Here is a 7,500-nt window from a genome sequence, read left to right as displayed (position 1 = left end):
TGTGTAAATAACTTTATTTGAGATTTTTTTCATGCTTTCATTTTTATATTTTTAGCAGATTAGTTTTTAAAGAGAAGGTCTGACAAATAAATATTTGCTTCATTATACTTAATTGTTTAACATTGCTTTTTGTTGTCTTTTTTGCATGTACCATATATATCTCTGGTATATAAAGAATTGCTTGTTTCTTATTGCATGTTCTATGTATGTACTGTATTGTACAGAAGTAGTAGCTCACCTTGTACATTTTTAGTTACCTTTTATGTAATAGAAGAACTAAAAAAAATAAAACCAGATGAACAAATTACAGTATTTGTATAAAAATCCTTTCAAAAGCAAACCAACCAAGAGTTACTCTTTACACTGCACTGCAGGTAAGTATCAAAGGTGCAGAACCTCTTCAATTAGAGAATATTATATTATATTATATATTATATATTATATATATATATATATATATATATATAATATATATATATATATATATAAACATATATATATTAGTATATGTATTAGTGTATCTTATTGTGTGTATATATATATATGTATATGTGGTGTGTGTGTGTGTGTGTATATGTATATATATATATATAATATATATATATATATATATATATATATATATATATTATATATATATATATATATATATATATATATATATATATATATATATATATATATATATATATATATATATATATATATATATATATATATATATATTATATATATTATATATATTATATTATTATATATATAATATATATATATATATATATATATATATATACATATTGAAGAATTTAAGTGAAGAAGATGAAGTGAGACTGGATGCTGTTGGACTTTAAATTTTTGCTGCACCAATTTTACCTCTCTGCAAGATTTTAAGGTAATGGCTATAAATCTTTTTCTTAGATATTGCATGGCTATATGCTTTACTTATATGCTATCTGATTTTCTTTGCTTAGACTTTGCACAATTTACTAATACCTTCTAATAAGCTCTGGTGACTCTTATTGTGTTATATAATTGTTATTATTATCATGGTTATTTATTATCTCTCTGGTCTTCAATTAAATTCCTAAAGTTATCTACAGTCCTTGATAATAAATTGACCAAATTTTGTATGCATTCGTATGATATATTATTCAAAACTAATACATTGAAGAAAACTTGACCTTTATCCCCCTCCCTTCCTTAGGTCAACACACTCCCAGAATATACCAAAAAAAGGTTTGGTGGTCGACGGATTCAGACATACCTGGCAGTTCTTTCACTTATCCTGTACATCTTCACAAAGATATCGGTAAGAAACATCTGTGGGTTGCCATTATTTATGCAAATTCACATGTTTAAAAGAAAAATTAAATTGTAACTTTTTTTTTTTTTTTTTTGACTCATTATGTTTCAATAATTGTGAAAATGTAAGATAAGATTTCAAATATGATTGATTAAATCAACCATATATTTATGATTATACAGATTTATTATTTTGATATTAAATTTTCACAAAGTAGTCTCAGTAAATGGAAGAAATTTCTCTAATAGTGATAAGTGAATCATATGAATTAATTTTTATAGAAATATGATCTATTTTGGATTAGTAGATTAATCAGATGTAAACCAGGAAAGAGAGAGTTGGCTTGTAATTAATTTTCTCCAATTTCTTTTTAGGTAAACTTGTATTCAGGAGCAATTTTCATCCAGCAAGCCACAAAGATTAACAACCTCTACCTGTCCATTGTGTTTCTACTGGTTATGACAGCCATATGTACAGTGGTTGGAGGCCTTGCTGCTGTCATCTACACAGATACCCTGCAGTTCTTCATCATGATTGGAGGATCATTTTACGTCATGATTAAAGGTAAGAGGAGTGGTAATTAGTAGTAAAGGTGTTGGTATCCATATCTACAAAGGCTGGTAATGATTTTGAGATTTCACTCACTAAATTCATATTTTAAACTTAATGTTTTCTTAAGAGATGATAGGTGTTGTATTGTTTTGATAATGATTGTTTTAATTGTGCACATTACAGTAGATCTAATCTAAGTGAATGTTTCAAGTAATCATGTGATTGGATGTAACAAATTGCAATATTCATTTATTAAATCAGAGTGAAGAAAAAGGAAGCAAAGGAAAAGGGAATTTATATAGAGTTGTTCTTATTACTTCCTATGGAATATATTACTGATGCCAGGAAGGACAGTTGAAGATGAAGTATAATCAAGTTGATTTATGTGCTGTCTATGTGTTTTCTATTGTATTTAATGTATGATTGATGTGGTTTTAACTAGAGTTTTTATGCTTTTATTTTTCAGGCTTATATACAGTTGGTGGATACTCTGAGCTGCAAACCAAGTACCTAGCCTCAATACCTGAAAAGCTGCTGTCCAACTCAACGTGTGGACTTCCTCGAGTAGATTCATGGAGAATGTTGAGAGATGCAGACACCTCTGTTAGTGACATGCCTTGGCCAGGTTTTCTGCTTGGCCAGATACCTGCTTCCATTTGGTACTGGTGTGCAGACCAAGTGAGTTATGTGAAGCTTTTCTAGTATGTAGGATCTCTTAAGGGATGTACAGTTTTGGGTATATATGAAAGCATAGACAACATAGTCCCATCCAGGTGTTCTCTGCATCTGGTAACACTTTGTTATGTGAAGTGAACAAGAACATCTTCTGTTAAGCTTCAGCTGGTAACATAACAATTGTGTTAAATGATAGTTTATTAATAAGTTTCCATTGTAAGTATCAGCATAAGAATCTGACCAATATAATTCAGTACAAACACAGCAGTTGTGTCAGAGAGGAGAGAAGTCTACTGACCTGTAGACACTAGACTTCAAGATGTCCATAGCGTAAAATCCAGTGCAACTTTCTCTGAACACCTGGTTTATTGTTCAAAGTTATTGACCCATGGGGATATCTTACCATTTGTGAGTCATACCTGGAAGAGCACCAGCTTCAGCAGTGAACCAAACTCTTGCCCAACTTGACTGGTGGTACAGGGTATGTTACAGAAAATTGAATATTATGAAAATATATAAAAAAAACATACAAATAATCTCTAGTTACTTATTCTTATTGCACAGAGTTGTAGACTATCTGAAATGATAATATGGAGTCTACTCAACAAAAAAAGTATATTACCATCTTGATATAGTATAACAAATGACTGATATAGACCTCAGTATATGGCAAAACAACAAAAAATGTGAATGTAGAATAAGAGCTAACACCACTGTAAAGAGAAGGCATGGAGTCTTGATATTATTATCCTACAGGCCATACACCTAGGAGAGTCACCATTTAAATAAGCCTAATGCCCCAGTTTTAGTTCACATGCAAGCCACGAGGCACCCTAATCCAACAGGCTAATTATTTAAGTGATTTATGGGGTGGCATTATATAAACTGCTGTAGCAGGCATAAAAGTTTCCAGTAGAGTTCACCTTTTACACAGACTGACCACAAGTTATCTTCCCCATTCTCCCTTATGCACACATTCTTTTAGTCTTGTTCTTAGAATATAATTCAAATTGTTATATTTTCAGTGTCTTATTTTTTAATGAAATGCTGTGTTCGAGAGACTGAGAGTAAAGAATTGGTGAATAATGGTGTCTAGGTTTTAGGTGTTGATGATAAGATAGGTTAGCACATGTTCATGAATAACTGGGTTGAGGTATGCTGACCATAAACATGCTTGTAGAATTAGGGGAGGAAGGGGTGCATATACTGTAGAAGTTTGGAGGAGACATAAGTTATAATGAAAAGTTCATTTTGCAACTGCCAGCATATTACTTGGAATCATAATATGCCAATATATGATATGGACACACCATCCATTTAAAAACTAAATTATTTTGTAAAACAGAACAAAATTTGCCAAAACTTGCATCATATTTTACTCAGTGGATGCTGTGCTAGATCTGTCAGTTATTATGGAAATGTTACATTTTCTCTCTGATACACTTACTGTATTTGTACTAATTATGTAGGTCAAAGTCTTATGCTGACTTTTACAAAGGCCATATGTTTGTAAAATATCATTTGATGTAATGATTATGTGCTCACTGCCAGCTGCAGCACAACATACAGTAGTGGTTCATGGCAAAATCACATAATACATTGTTACCAGGTGTGAAGAATCCCTACAAGGGAAAATGCTGACTATGTTTTAAACCTTTCATTTGACTCTATGTGCACAAGCACGCAAAGTTAGTCATACATGCTGATGCACTCAAATACAAACACAGACATGCCCATATACACACAGTCATGCATGCATGCATGTTTGTGCACACACACACACACACACACACACACACACACACACACACACACACACACACACACACACACACACACCCATACGCGCATACACATGCACACACACACACGCACACACACACACACTCATACGCACACACACACACACACACACACACACACACACACACACACACACACACACACACACACACACACACACACACACACACACACACACAAGCACTCTCTCTCTCACACATGTATTTACACAAAAATATGTACGCATACACACAAATACTCATTCACACTTGCTGTCACTCCTAAAATTGAATGTATATATGTGTGTATCTCAGTATGTGTGTAAGTGAGAGACTGAGAAGTGCTGTTAAGAAATAATTGTCAAGAAGAAATAAGCATCATGCTCAGGACATAGCACAGTGATAACAGAAACTCTAATGATAAGGGCTTTAAGTAGCCTTTGGCTTCCATATAAATAAAATTACTGTTCTAGACAATCACAGAAGAGAGATTAAGAGGTTAGACAGCTTTTTCTCCTATGAGTGTTATCTATACATTATTAATTGTTTCTCTATAGATTTTTCCTTTTTCTTTACATTGTAGATGATGGTGCAACGAGTGATGGCAGCCAAAAGTTTATCACATGCCAAAGGAGGAACAATATTTGCTGGCTATGTCAAGCTTTTGCCTTTATTTATTATGGTTCTTCCTGGTAAGACAAATAACATTTTTTTTTGTCTCTCTCTCTCTCTCTCTCTCTCTCTCTCTCTCTCTCTCTCTCTCTCTCTCTCTCTCTCTCTGTTGCTCTTTCTGTCTCTCTCTCTCTCTCTCTCTGTTGCTCTTTCTGTCTCTCTCTCTCTGTTGCTGCTTTCTGTCTCTCACTCTCTCTCTCTCTGTTGCTCTTCTTCTCTCTCTCTCTCTCTCTGTTGCTCTCTCTCTCTCTCTCTCTTCTCTTTCTCTCTCTCTCTCTCTCTCTCTCTTTCTTTTCTCTCTCTCTTCTCTCTTCTCTCTTCTCTCTTCTCTCTTCCTCTTCTCTCTCTCTCTCTCTCTCTCTCTCTCTCTCTCTCTCTCTCTCTCTCTCTCTCTCTCTCTCTCTCTCTCTCTCTCTCTCTCTCTCTCTCTCTCTCTCTCTCTCTCTCTCTCTCTCTCTCTCTCTCTCTCTCTCTCTCTCTCTCTCTCTCTCTCTCTCTCTCTCTCTCTCTCTCTCTCTCTCTCTCTCTCTCTCTCTCTGTATTGCTCTCAATCTAAGGATAGATATTTGTTGATAGATAGTCATAATTGTAACACTGTCAGTAACCTAATGAGTCTTCACTTTTCAGGCATGATAGCTCGTGTCTTATTCCCAAATGAAGTTGGTTGTATAGACCCAGATGAGTGCTACAAATTTTGCAACTCTCGTGTCTCTTGCTCCAATTCTGCATACCCAAAGCTGGTTCTAGAGTATATGCCAAGTGGTGTTCGAGGTGTCATGCTCTCCGTTATGCTCTCTGCCCTTATGAGCGATCTTACTTCTATCTTCAACTCAGCATCAACACTGTTTACCATGGATATGTGGAGTATTTACAGACCAAGGGCCAAACAGAGAGAGCAACTTTTGGTTGGAAGGTAAGAAGGCTTTATTATACCTGGCCATATGCTTTTACTAACTATATAATGTATATAATTGTACTTACTGCTATGCAGTTGGTATACTTATGATGACAGATAATTTTTCATTTTTGCAAAGAAACAGTGTTTAAAGAAAGAGATCCAATGCCTTTATGACAGCTATGATACAACAGAAAATACAGTCCAGTCTCATCTTTGAAATGAAATTTTATAACTAGCTTTTTGCAGTCATAAGTAGTAACTTAGAAATCACAGTTAAAGTGCAAGTACTTGTTCTGTTGGAAGGTTTTCAAACTTCTCTGTTACCAGATATAAAAACAGTAATGATAGGTTGAGTTTTGCACTACATCAGAGTCTTGGACATGATCTATTTATAGATGTATATGGATTAGTATATTTATACTTGCTGCTTATTAACAAAAGAGTATAACCTCCGTGTTTTCTTGAGGGATAATAGTATAATTAGAGTATATCTCTATGGTTATTCGAAATAACATCATGAATATATTAAGTCAGAACCATTGGTGACATATTTTATATAGGCTTTGTGTGAAACAAGTTTTGAGTAAAGGACGAATGATTTCTGGATAAATAATTTTAGTTCTGATATCAAAACTATTTGCTTTCTAACTGTATTTGAGTGTATGAAGTCCATTGCAACATTTTAGCTGTGTATACTTGAAAGCAGAGGAAACAACAAGTAACATCTTTGTGAATTTTCTTGTTAAAAGGTATGTAATGTGTTGATTATACTGCTTGAGTTCTAGCCAACTTCCACCAAGGTTTTGCCTTAAGAAGGCATGTGCAACTTCATTTCTCATTCTTTTCTTTCAATATCATTTTCTTTCTCTCTTCTTTGTGTATTGTGGGCACTCGTTAAGATCATCTGTCACACCACACCCAATGTTGATTTTTCAGAAGTCTGAAAGATTGGCGTATTTTTGTCTTTAATAGTAACATATAATACATATTTGTAATTTAATTTTTTTTCCAGGATCTTTATTGTGTTTCTTGTAGTGATTTCTATTATATGGATCCCAGTGATAGAGCAGACGCAGGGGGGCCAGTTATACATCTACATACAGGCCATTGCTGCTTACCTTGCACCACCCATTGCTGCTATCTACTGCATGGCCATTGTGTGGAAACGAATGAATGAACAAGTAAGGACCTCATTTTGCATCTTACTATTAAGTTTGATATTTCTTTATATTCAGTAAATTAAAGAAAGTATTTCAACAGGGTCACTATAACACTGCCTAATATTTGATTCCCTTATCTTCACAGGGTGCATTTTGGGGTCTCATGAGTGGCTTTGTGGTGGGAATGGTACGCATGAGTTTGGATTTTTACTATGGGGAACCACCATGCAATGAAGAAGATAATCGACCATTCATTGTTGCTAAAGTAAGTTTCTTGCACAAAAAGGTATTACTCATTACTTAAGTAAAATGCTTTGTTACTTGTATGATGTTTCTTCATTTGGTAATATGTAGAGAAAATGTTCTATTTTGTAATGAATGTTTCATCCCAAAATTATTACCTAGGGTGTGATTTTTTATGCTAATATATGTAACAAGTCTCGCATTACATGATATTTC

The 7,500-nt window shown here is 33.8% G+C and overlaps 1 pseudogene; it reads left to right on the top strand.

Annotated features, from left to right (window-relative positions):
* LOC119575430 overlaps window positions 1–7,500 on the top strand; it is a 33,645-nt pseudogene that overhangs the window by 17,928 nt on the left and 8,217 nt on the right.

The sequence above is a fragment of the Penaeus monodon genome, chromosome 7, assembly GCF_015228065.2.
Source record: "Penaeus monodon isolate SGIC_2016 chromosome 7, NSTDA_Pmon_1, whole genome shotgun sequence".
NCBI classification, from domain to species: domain Eukaryota; kingdom Metazoa; phylum Arthropoda; class Malacostraca; order Decapoda; family Penaeidae; genus Penaeus; species Penaeus monodon.
Note: the sequence above shows the minus strand (reverse complement) of the source record. Positions and strands in the feature narration are given on the sequence as shown.